The 12907-nt window shown below is 41.7% G+C and overlaps 1 protein-coding gene across 8 annotated transcripts in view; it reads left to right on the top strand.

Annotated features, from left to right (window-relative positions):
- The window catches only part of MYO1B (myosin IB), a 199208-nt gene that overhangs the window by 77299 nt on the left and 109002 nt on the right, over positions 1-12907 (top strand). The window contains exon 1 of one of the 8 annotated variants that reach the window (XM_059875698.1): positions 920-1014. The gene's annotated coding sequence lies outside the window, so the exon portion shown is untranslated. 8 annotated transcript variants of the gene reach the window in all.

The raw sequence follows: 12907 nt of genomic DNA on the forward strand, positions 1-12907 counted from the left end.
GATTGGTTATCCTTGGCTGCTCCACAGGACCCCCACAGAATCCATTACATCTGTGGAGGGTGGGGAAAGGGTAGCGAGCATCAGCTCCCCAGGTGATTCTAATGTGTGTCCAAGGTTGAGAACCACCAGTACAGGTACCTAGGTTATTGATGGTTAGGCTTGATTCATAAATACAAGGAACAGATAGATTGCAGTTTCTCCCTCAGGACAGTTTTGTATGTTCCTTTATTTGTTTTCAGTTTTTTCATAACTGGGCTTTGAATTAATGGTGATCTACTGACAGAGATGATATTCTTTGGAAAGAGCCCAGAATACATGTGCCCTGTTGTCAGGAAAAGATAGAGCCTTAATTTGGAAATAAGGTTGTCATTATTTTATGAAAATTGAGGAAGCAAAGCAAGGCTCATTTAAATAGGTGGCTGCTTCCTCTCTGTAGAGTTGTGGGCTACAGACATGACAAATAGAAGATTCTCTGGATTGGAACTAGTTTATAGTTATGCTTAAGCAACCATAAAGGGTATAGGAATGGTCCCAGTCTTTGGGTCTGGGGAGTTACTGCAGAGATTGATATTTCCTCAGTTAGTAGGTATTTGAAGTACACGTATCTGGAGAGAGCAGTCGTGTGTGTGTATGTTTAACCTTAAACAGTAAGTTTAGGGACCACAGGTCTCAATGGCAAAAAAGACACATGAAAAAGGGACAGAGGGTTGTGACTATAGCTTTTCTAAGTAGTCTTGTAACCAGTTTAAGTTTCAAAGATTTGATGTGTGGAGTCTTTGAAGATTTATTGGTTTATTCATCTGACAAAAATTTTGAGTGCCCCACCTCTGCCTGTCCCAGTGCTTTTCTTGGTGTAGAAACCCTGCTCTGAAGAACATAAATTCCAGAACAGTGAAACTCCATTCCTTCTTCCAGTGGAGTCTTTTGCTGGGGGAGCTGAAGGGGACTGTGCTGGGTGACTCTGAACAGAGTCAGGGCTGTGGAGGGAGAGCCTTGAACTTGATGGTTTGGATGGTAAGGATAAGCTCATTTTCATCTACATGTCCTCTGATGCTGGGTGCGTGGTTCCTGGTGGGTTGTACCCTCTTGATAGATATTGGCTGTAGAATCTGAGAAGCACATTATGATAATCATGATGATTTGCTCAAGGGGGTCCTTGCAGAGGGACTATACTTATTCTGGAGAGGAGCGGGACTATCAGTTGAGGGCTCTGAGAAGCAGTAGGAGCAGGATCTCTTCATCAGGCAGTTCTGGAAATGATTCTGGTTGCTTTTGCCTCTTAGTTCAAGAACTGCAATAACAAGGTCTTAGAGTGTTACCAGGGCAAATATAATCATGCTTTGTCTTTCTAAAGCAGAGGATTTTAGATGACCATTTGCATGTGTCTTTAAACAGAATCTATATGGATTAACATTAGGGAGAATTGCTAGATAGTAAGAAACTTAAATGAAAAATTTCAACTAGAAAATATAGTGTAGAGTCCCAGTTCTCTTCAACTTTCTTTTCTAAGTATTTTAAATCCATAAGTCTCTTTCTTTGTAAAGATGTGAATGTGCAGTCACATATACATATCTGAATAACATTTCTTTTAATTTCTCCCTAACTTAGTTACAAATAGTTGGTAAACTTGGAGTTTGGAAATGCCATACAGTGATTCTGTCAATTTCTTACATGACTAGGAGAGAAGACTATGTTAGGATTCATCTCACAAATTTATTCTGACCATACACCGTGTATCATCCGCTTGAGATGATGAATCATAATTTCTGCTCTCAAGGGAGAAAAGCAAAAAAAGTTCTCCAGAAATTTAAACCACATACAATAGATATACAGATGGGATTTTTGTAGGTTTGTAGGCAACGCTGTCTTTGAACAATGGGAATCACTGAGGATTTCCAGAAGAGAGTGTTTGGCAGGGACAGTGGGGGCAGAAGAGGAACTGACAGGGAGATAAAACAGGAGACATAACTGATCTTGCTCCTGGGAGGGGCTTGGCTTCTTTAGCACACCAGTGAGAAATAAAGCCCTTAGAGACTGGCTTCTGGGTGGGTGACCTGCCTGATTTTGACCCCTTGGGCCAGAAACCAGTAGGGATGTACATGAAGGACGTTTTTAAGTGCTTCATGTTTTAGTCACTAAGTGGTGTGACTCTTTGCGACCCCATGGACTGTGGCCCACCAGTTTCTCTGTCCATGGAATTTCCCAGGCAAGCATACTGGAGTGGGTTGTCATTTCCTACTCCAGGAGATCTTCCTGAGTCTTAAGCTTATATTCTGTAATAAAAACAAACATACCCTGACACTCTGCATAGCTTTTAGGGACCCAGTATTTGTATCCAGAGCACCTGGGGCATGGTCTCATCTCATCAGAATCTTTTGTCCCTTTGCCGCTCATCTGGGAGGATTTCTGCTGTCTTCCAGGACTTTATTCTTAGTATTTCAAAGTTTAGTTTTTTAGGATGAAATCTTTATCAGAAGACTTTTTGTCCTTCAGTCATATGGTAATGATACTAACTGCCCGCTTGCAGATCCGAGTCTTTCTCTCAAATATCCATGTCATCTGTGAATGTGGCATTTCAAGGCAGTCATTTCCTTGTGGCCACTTTGCAGACACTGTGACCTAGCTTTAGAATCTTGAAAGCAGATGTGGCATACCCTGTGTTTTAAGTCCATTCTGGAGCTGTGCTTTCTGTGTGCTGCAGTGATAACGAGAGTTGTTTCAGACCCCTTTCTGAGTGTTAGGGCACTTTGTGGGTATCAGCATTAAATCTTCCTCCAGCAGTAGCTCAAAGCATTGTTGCTTCGTCATCCCCTGCCTCAAGTGGGGGCCAGAGAAGCTTGTGGAGGAGGGAGTGACCTGCTCGCGTTTTAGAAGGAGGAGGGTTGTGGGGAAGCCAGCCTACAGACAGAGTGGCATATGGTATTTTTGGTTTACCCATTCTTACGTGGCCACTTTGAAGCCATTTTTGAAAGGCAGATATTTTAGCATAAAACACACACACACATAAAAGTTAACCGAATACTGTACAGAGCAGACTTTCTGGCATCTTACGAGCCTGCCTTATGTTATTGTTGAAACCCCTTCCTTGTGAAGGGGAGCAGAGGTAGAGTAAGGAGGGAGTGGGTGTGAAATCTGTCTGGGAGCCACATCCAAGCAAAGGGTAGTCATCCTTGGTCAGCTTCTCAGAGAGGGCTGTCAGTCACCCCAAGCCCAGAGCCTACTCATTCTCTGAGGGGGCTTCTATCTCATTGGTCTGTTTCGTAATCCTCTGATTTCCTCCCTTTATCTTAAGTTTCTTTTTAAAATTGAGACATGGATTTGGCCATGTAATTTTTTTTTCCCCATTTGGAAATTCAGAAGAAAGGTTTCTGCATTTTGTCTTTGTCCTAAATTTGTAAACCTTACTGGAATAGGTACATATTAAACTCTGGTGGATTGTGGGCCAGCAGAGCCCCTTAATATCACTCCAGTTCAGTCCAAACCACTGTGAAATCCTCATCATGTGTTCAGTACTTGTGTCTGGTGCCTAAGCAAAATAAATGCATTATACTTAAAATCGCTGTGCTCCACAGGATCATAGTTTTGGAAGATAGGAACGATACAACCTAGCTTTGAGAAGCTTTGTCACAGAAACATGTAAAATCAAGAAGTTAAACCTGGATGCAGTGAGATCAGAGGAGAAAGTCATGTCAATGAAAAATGGCCTCAGTTTTTGACAGTGTTGTATCAAGATGGCTTGTGAAAAGTGTCTTATTTGGATATAGAAAACCCCTCTAAGAGTTACCAAAGCTCAGGCCAGAAATGAAGAAGTCATCTAAGGCAATAAAAAACTAGTGATGGAGAGGAGAGAAAGGGATAGATTTGAAGGGTATACGGAGTACCTTCATGAAATAATCAAATAAAATTTTAACTATCTTTTTTTCTCTAGTATTGGCTTCCCTCAAGCTTTAGGAAATGGATTTCTTGTTGTTTTTTAAGTAAGCCACATAGACCAAGTGACATGTCCTCAAATGACTGAATTATTGTCTCATTAGATAGTATGTGATTTCTCTAAACTGAGCAACCCGAGGGTGGGGATGACAGCATTTATATTCCTCTGCCTGGAACACTCCATGGCATGTAGAATGCTTACTGAATTAACGAGTACTAAATTCTCTTAAAATTATTTCCCAAGATATTTCTTCCTTTACAATGTCATGATATAAATTTAGCTAATTTCAGGACGTTTCATTATTATTATTATTTTGCCAATTCACTTTCTTTTCTTCACAGCAATATACGTAAGCTCGGGCAATTGCATTGTATGTACATGGTGATCTTTGTGTGTGTATGTGTGTGTACATGTATCTCTTGGTAACCAGGAATCTTAATCTTAATATTGGATAGGCCAAAAAGTTTGTTCAGGTTTTTTCTGTAAGATGTTATCGGAAAACCTGAATGAACTTTTTGGCCAACCCTATATTTGCTGATTTCACTGAATTGTGTATCCACTCTATGAAATGGTGGTGGATCTCTCTCTTCAGATGTGAGTCGATTTGTGAGCTTGATTCTGTAACATGCAATCTTAGCCCCATCTGGCCTTTCTGTCCTTTATTTAGATCCTGCGGCCTCTCTATAAGGGGCACCTTCTGCCAGGTCTGTTAGGCTAGAAAGCTAACAGCTTCTTCAAAGCTTTCACTGCTGCCCACTCCCTCTCCTCTGTGCTTTTTTTTAAAAATACAAAACAGATGTACTTGGGGTTCCTGTTCAGAGGCCATCTCTACTCACTGTGTTCCATGTTAACCGCAGCCAGATTTCTCTATACTTCTTCAGTATGGGGTACCATGCAGGGTGCTCAGCACAGCATCTTCCAGTGTGGATAGCTGTCCCTGTGTTTCTCTTCCTCTCTCTCTTACTGGAGGGAAGCTGAGACTCCACCTCACGTCATTGTATCCTGTGTATATACCTGGCAAAGGGGACTATCAAAGTTAGATGATGCAGAGTGTGTGACATTTGAATGTTGAAAAGTTAACTTTACTGAACAGTCTTAATTGTTTGGTTTGTGGATGTGGAGTGCTTTAAATCAGAATGTGTGTTTCAGTGTTTAACAAAGACACACAGAATGGCATATGAAGTGGCACATTTTTAGGCTTCTAGTCAGTAGGGAACACCTATCTCAAAACTCAGCATTTTGAGAACTTGAAGTCATTCTGTTTACTTTAATGAATAAAACATTAAGTTCTGAGGACAATTAGGAAGGCCATGGGAATAACCTCTTGGAATCCGTTCAGTTCAGTCACTCTGCTGCTGCTGCTGCTAAGTCGCTTCAGTCATGTCCGACTCCGTGCAGCCCCACAGATGGCAGCCCACCAGGCTCCCCTGTCCCTGGGATTCTCCAGGCAAGAACACTGGAGTGAGTTGCCATTTCCTTCTCCAGTGCATGCAAGTGAAAAGTGAAAGTGAAGTTGCTCAGTCATGTCCGACTCTGGCGACCCCATGGACTACAGCCCACCAGGCTCCTCCATCCATGGGATTTTCCAGGCAAGAGTACTGGAGTGGGGTGCCATTGCCTTCTCCGGTTCAGTCACTCAGTCATGTCCAACTCTTTGCAACCCTGTGGACCACAGCACACCAGGCCTCCCTGTCCATCACCATCTCCCGGAGTTTACTCAAACTCATGTCCATTGAGTCAGTTGGATGAGATGCCATCCAACCATCTCATCCTCTGTTGTCCCCTTCTCTTCCTCCTTCAATCTTTCCCAACATCAGGGTCTTTTCCAGGTCTTTTTCAGTTCTTCACATCCGGTGGCCAAAGTATTATTAGAGTTTCAGCTTCAACATCAGTCTTTCAGGACTGATTTCCTTTAGGATTGACTGGTTGGATCTCCTTGCAGTCCAAGGAATTCTCAAGAGTCTTCTCCAACACCGCAGTTCAAAAGCATCAATTCTCTGGTGCTCAGCTTTCTTTAAAGTCCAACTCTCACATCCATACATGACTACTGGAAAAAACAAAGCTTTGACTAGATGGACTTTTGTTGGCAAAGTAATGTCTCTGCTTTTTATTATACCGTCTAGGTTGGCCACAGCTTTTCTTCCAAGGAGCAAGTGTCTTTTAATTTCATGGCTGCAATCACCATCTGCAGTGATTTTGGAGCCCAAAAAAATAAAGTCTGTCACTGTTTCCACTGTTTCTCCACCTGTTTGCCATGAAGTGATGTGACCAGATGCCATGACCTTAGTTTTCTGAATGTTGAGTTTTAAGCCAACTTTTCACTCTCTTTGACTTTCATCAAGAGGCTCTTTAGTTCTTCACTTTCTGCCATAAGGTGTCATCTGCATATCTGAGGTTATTAATATTTCTCCCAGCATTCTTGAGTCCAGCTTGTGCTTCTTCCAGCCCAGCATTTCTCATGATGTACTCTGCATAGAAGTTAAATAAGCAGGGTGACAATATACAGCCTTGATATACTCCTTTCCTGATTTGGAACTAGTCTGTTGTTCCATGTCCAGTTCTAACGGTTGCTTCCTGACCTGCATACAGATTTTTCAGGAGGCAGGTCAGGTAGTCTGGTGTTCTCATCTCTTTAAGAATTTTCCACAATGTGTTGTAATCCACACAGTCAAAGGCTTTGCTTTGGCATAGTCAATAAAGCAGAAGTAGATGTTTTTCTGAAACTCTCTTACTTTTTTGATGGTGCAACAGATGTTGGCAATTTGATCTCTGGTTCCTCTACCTTTTCTAAATCCAACTTGAACATCTGGAAGTTCATGGTTCATGTACTGTTGAAGCCTGACTTGGAGAATTTTGAGCATTACTTTACTAGCGTGTGAGATGAGTGCAATTGTGTGGTAGTTTGAACATTCATTGGCTTTGCCTTTCTTTGGGATTGGAATGAAAACTGACCTTTTCCAGTCCTGTGGCTACTGCTGAGTTTTCCAAATTTGCTAGCATATTGAATGCAACACTTTCACAGCATCAACTTTTAGGATTTGGAATAGCTCAACTGGAATTCCATCACCTCCACTAGCTTTGTTTGTAGTGATGCTTCCTAAGGCCCACTTGACTTCACATTCCAGGATGTCTGGCTCTAGGTGAGTGATCACACCATCGTGATTATTGGGGTCATGAAGATCTTTTTTGTATAGTTCTTCTGTGTATTCTTGCCACCTCTTCTTAATATCTTCTGCTTCTGTTAGGTCCATACCATTTCTGTCCTTAAGTGTGCCCATCTTTGCATGAAATGTTCCCTTGGTATCTCTAATTTTCTTGAAGAGATCTCTAGTCTTTCCCATTCTGTTGTTTTCCTCTATTTCTTTGCACTGATCACTGAGGAAGGCTTTCTTACCTCTTCTTGCTATTCTTTGGAACTCTGCATTCAAATGGGTATGTCTTTCCTTTTCTCCTTTGCCTTTTGCTTCACTTCTACTCATACCTATTTGTAAGTCCTCCTCAGACAACCATTTTGCCTTTTTGCATTTCTTTTTCTTAGGGATGGTCTTGATCACTGCCTCCTGTACAGTGTCACGAACTTCGGTCCATAGTTCTTCAGGTACTCTATCATATCTAATCCCTTGAATCTATTTTTTCACTTCCACTGTATAATCGTAAGGGATTTGATTTAGGTCATCCCTGAATGGTCTAGTGGTTTTCCCTACTTTCTTCAATTTAAGTCTGAATTTGGCAATCAGGAGTTCATGACCTGAGCCACAATCAGCTCCCAGTCGTGTTTTTGCTGACTGTATAGAGCTTCTCCATCTTTGGCTGCAAAGAGTATAATCAGTCTGATTTTGGTATTGACCATCTGGTGATGTCCACGTGTAGAGTCTTCTTTTGTGTTGTTGGAAGAGGGTGTTTGCTAGGACCAGTGCATTCTCTTGGCAAAACTCTATTAACCTTTGCCCTGCTTCATTCTGTACTCCAAGGCCAAATTTGCCCGTCACTCCAGGTTTCTTGACTTCCTACTTTTGCATTCCAATCCCCTAAATGAAAAGGACATGTTTTTTGGGTGTTAGTTCTAGAAGGTCTTGTAGGTCTTCACAGAACCATTCAACTTCGGCTTCTTTAGGATTACTGGTCAGGGCATAGACCTGGATTACTGTGATATTGAATGGTTTGCCTTGGAAATGAACAGAGATCATTCTGTCGTTTTTGAGATTGCATCCAAGTACTGCATTTCAGACTCTTGTTGACTATGATGGCTACTCCATTTCTTCTAAGAGATTCTTGCCCACAGTAGTAGATATAATGGTCACCTGAGTTAAATTCACCCATTCCAGTCCATTTTAGTTCACTGATTCCTAAAATGTCAACGTTCACTCTTGCCATCTCCTGTTTGACCACTTCCAATTTGCCTTGATTCATGGACCTAACATTCCAGGTTCCTATGCAATATTGCTGTTTACAGCATCGGACTTTGCTTCTGTAACTGGTCACATCCACAACTGGGTGTTGTTTTTGCTTTGGCTCCGTCTCTTCATTCTTTCTGGAGTTACTTCTCCACTGATCTCCAGTAGTGTATTGGGCACCTACTGACCTGTTTTTTGCCTTTTCACACTGTTCATGGGGTTCTCAAGGCAAGAATACTGAAGTGATTTGCCATTCCCTTCTCCAGTGGACCACATTTTGTCTCTTGGAATAGGTATTTTTAACCTGAAGTTTGAGTTGCCTATAATAAAGTCATAAAAAACCATGATGTTGGTTGTTGGTGGTTTAGTAGCTCAGTCATGTCCTACTGTTTGCAGCCCATGGACTGCAATCCACCAGGCTCCTCTGTCCATTGGATTTCCCAGGCAAGAATACTGGAGTGGGTTGCCATTTCCTTCTGCAAGGAATATTTCCAACCCAGGGATCGAACCTGGGTCTCCTGCATTGCAGGCAGATTCTTTACCAGCTGAGCCACCAGGGAAGCCATAAGTTGGTTGAAATAAGCTATCTTGCTAAAAAGCTTGGAAACGATTGTGTTGGGAGTTTGTTTAAATTATATTTACCCTAAGCAAAAAAGGCTATTTTTGTAAATAAATACCTGTGTCCTTACTTTTATGAGAGTTGGGAAATGAAAGGTTATTTGTTAGTATTCTTTTGTTAAAAGAGATGCTAAAAATACTTTGAGGGCTTATTGAATTTGCATTAAGAGCTCAGTTGTCTGGTTTTTTCCCTCTCAAATCAGGTGTGTTTTGTTAATTTCTGGATAGAGGAAATAACACAATTTCCTCTTGTTTTCTGTGTTCTTCCAGCCTCTGTCCTCGCATATAGATGTGACATACCTGTCTTCTGTGACATACTTTACTCAGTAGAAGTTGTGTTCCCCACCCCCTCTTTTTTCTTTTTAGGGAATTGATCATATGTTTCTTACCATCTCCCACACCTTTTTTTTTTTTTTTTTTAATGAGGAAATCTGTTCAGATCTATTTACAAGTCAGTGGAAAACCAGGGAAGACAGGCTAGAATGCTTGCTTCTTGTGCTGTTTATTATTTTATCATAGTCATTGAAAGGATATCCTGTGTAATGGTAGAAGTTAGATATAAAAAATATAGGCAATGTGGAGCTGTACACAGAACTCAGGATTCTGTGTAGAATGAACTTTGTATCGTTGTGTCGTTGTTTTCGATAGAATCTTTTTAAGAGTGGGAGTGGATTAGAAGGAGAAATAAGTGTGGTTCAACTGGAATTCTTCTAGTATGAATAGCATTATGCACCTTAATGTTCTTCTACACCTCTTTTTTGGGGGGGATTTAATGTCTTTCCTGTTTGATTTTAAGCTGTTAAAAGACAGATTCTCTTCATCTTTTCCCAGAACCCTCACAGTGAGTATGATGCCTCTCAGCTTGGAGGTGCCTGGGAACCTCACCCTTGTGGATGTTCTTGCTCTAACCTCCGCGTACTCTTCCATATTAGTTGTTAGGGGCCCTCACTGAAGATAGAAGAAACCAACCACACTTCATTAATTTGCGAGATAAGGCCCTTCAGCAGCAAAGACTGATAAAGTGGAGTCAGCCTCTGTGCTTTTAACTGCTTGCCAAGTCCAAGCAGGATGCTGGCCCTGTGAAGCTTTCCCCTGTGGCCTCTCATGCTCAGGACACCATTTGCAGAAGGAAGTCCTCAACAGCACAAGGGATTACTGCTAAGTTCCAAAGAGCAGCTTCTAGGGCCTGAAGGCAGATGTTTCCTCCTCAAGGCCTTCATATCTTAAGTCCAGTCCTTTTCCTTCCTGACATAATTTAGTCTTTTTAAACCTCTTACCTACTTCCTAATGTCTGTCTTCAGTACCTGGCTGTTGCAATTCACCTTTGTAAATGATTCACCCCTTGGCTCAGTCCACCTTCACATCCCTCTCCAGGAGAAGGAAGGTGTTTGTTCTGTTGAGGGACACTTAGCCAGCTGACCCTGGGCTCAGTAGAACTGAGGAACTCCATCATAATTTTGACAGTGGTTGGGCCCATGGGGATGGGAAAATGTGAGCATGCCTCAGAGCTTCTTCCATCGCAAGAGGATTGTAAATAAAATTCCTAAAAATCTTGAACAACTACCCTTTAAGTGCTCTTTGCTGTTTGTTGTGGATTATATAGCATATCTAACACGTGAACTGGAGAAGGAAATGGCAACCCACTCCAGTGTTCTTGCCTGGAGAATCCCAGGGACGGGGATTCCTGGTGGGCTGCTGTCTATGGGATCGCACAGAGTCAGACACGACTGAAGCGACTTAGCAGCAGCAGCAGCACGTGAACGGGTGAATTAAAGAGCTTTGTTTGTAAATTCTAATACTAAAGGAGAAGAATGTCTTGTGTAATTACACAGGGATTTCTGTTAGTCCTTAGAACGTTACAATACCTATGAACCATTTTATTCACACAAAACGTTCTAATGCTATGGTTTTTGTCCCTTTAGTGGTTATGCTTGACTGTCCAGAAAATATTTTTGAGTGACTCATTAAAAAATAATGAGAGACCTAGTGTACATTGAGGTTGACTCAGTCTATGAAAATTTGCAAAAATACTCTGTAGTCTGTTTTTTGAAAGTCAGTGTAATTCTAGAGACGAAGAAGAACCTTTTTGTGTCCATTTGTTATGTCTTATTTTAAAACCTGACTTTTGAGCCTTATTTGATGTCTTAACTGTGTCACTTCAGAACAGATGTCATTTTAAAATGATTCATCCCTGATGAGATTTCTGTTTTGTACCTAATAGAAACAAGCCTTTTAGGATATAAGAATGCATATGAACTTTAAAAAGTAAGTATTGATAAATATTTTTTTAAAAATGATTGAAGTTAATGAAGTTTCACCTTTAATCTGCCATATGTCATGCCATGACATAACAGCCTTCTTTTCATTGAGTTGCCAACTAGGGAAATCTTTGAGTTTAGGTGAATAAAGAGAAAAGACAGTGAAATGTACTTCTCTCTCTCTCTTTTTCTGACCAGTTGTTTTGGCATGGTATCAGTTCAGTTCAGTCGCTCAGTTGTGTCCAACTCTTTGCAACCCCATGAATTGCAGCACGCCAGGCCTCCCTGTCCATCACCAGCTCCCGGAGTTCACTCAGACTCACGTCCATCGAGTCCGTGATGCCATCCAGCCAACTCATCCTCTGTCGTCCCCTTCTCCTCCTGCCCTAATCCCTCCGAGCTTCAGAGTCTTTTCCAATGAGTCAGCTCTTCGCATGAGGTGGCCAAAGTACTGGAGTTTCAGCTTTAGCATCATTCCTTCCAAAGAAATCCCAGGGCTCATCTCCTTCAGAATGGACTGCTTGGATCTCCTTGCAGTCCAAGGGAATCTCAGGAGTCTTCTCCAACACCACAGTTCAAAAGCATCAATTCTTCGGCGCTCAGCCTTCTTCACAGTCCAACTCTCACATCCATACATGCCCAAAGGAAAAACCATAGCCTTGACTAGACGAACCTTTGTTGGCAAAGTAATGTCTCTGCTTTTCAATATGCTATCTAGGTTGGTCATAACTTTTCTTCCAAGGAGTAAGCGTCTTTTAATTTCATGCCTGCAGTCACCATCTGCAGTGATTTTTGGAGCCCAAAAAAATAAAGTCTGACATTGGTTTCCACTGTTTCTCCATCTATTTCCCATGAAGTGATGAGACTGGATTCCATGATCTTCGTTTTCTGAATGTTGAGCTTTAAGCCAACTTTTTCACTCTCTACTTTCACTTTAAGCAAGAGGCTTCTTAGTTCCTCTTCACTTTCTGCCATGAGGGTGGTGTCCTCTGCATATCTGAGGTTATTGATATTTCTCCCGGCAATCTTGATTCCAGCTTGTGCTTCTTCCAGCCCAGCGTTTCTCATGATGTACTCTGCATATAAGTTAAATAAGCAGGGTGACAATATACAGCCTTGATGAACTCCTTTTCCTATTTGGAACCAGTCTGTTGTTCCATGTCCAGTTCTAACTGTTGCTTCCTGACCTGCATATAGGTTTCTCAAGAGGCAGGTCAGGTGGTCTGGTATTCCCATCTCTTTCAGAATTTTCCACAGTTGATTGTGATCCACACAGTCAAAGGCTTTGGCGTAATTAATAAAGCAGAAATAGATGTTTTTCTGGAACTCTCTTGCTTTTTCCATGATCCAGCGGATGTTGGCAATTTGATCTCTGGTTCCTCTGCCTTTTCTAAAACCAGCTTGAACCTCTGGAAGTTCATGGTTCACGTATTGCTGAAGCCTGGCTTGGAGAATTTTGAGTATTACTTTACTAGCGTGTGAGATGAGTGCAATTGTGCGGTAGTTTGAGCATTCTTTGGCATTGCCTTTCTTTGGGATTGGAATGAAAACTGACCTTTTCCAGTCCTGTGGCCACTGCTGAGTTTCCCAAATTTGCTGGCGTATTGAGTGCAGCACTTTCCCAGCATCATCTTTCAGGATTTGGAATAGCTCAACTGGAATTCCATCACCTCCACTAGCTTTGTTCATAGTGATGCTTTCTAAGG

Source organism: Bos taurus, chromosome 2, assembly GCF_002263795.3.
Source record: "Bos taurus isolate L1 Dominette 01449 registration number 42190680 breed Hereford chromosome 2, ARS-UCD2.0, whole genome shotgun sequence".
In the NCBI taxonomy this organism is placed as follows: domain Eukaryota; kingdom Metazoa; phylum Chordata; class Mammalia; order Artiodactyla; family Bovidae; genus Bos; species Bos taurus.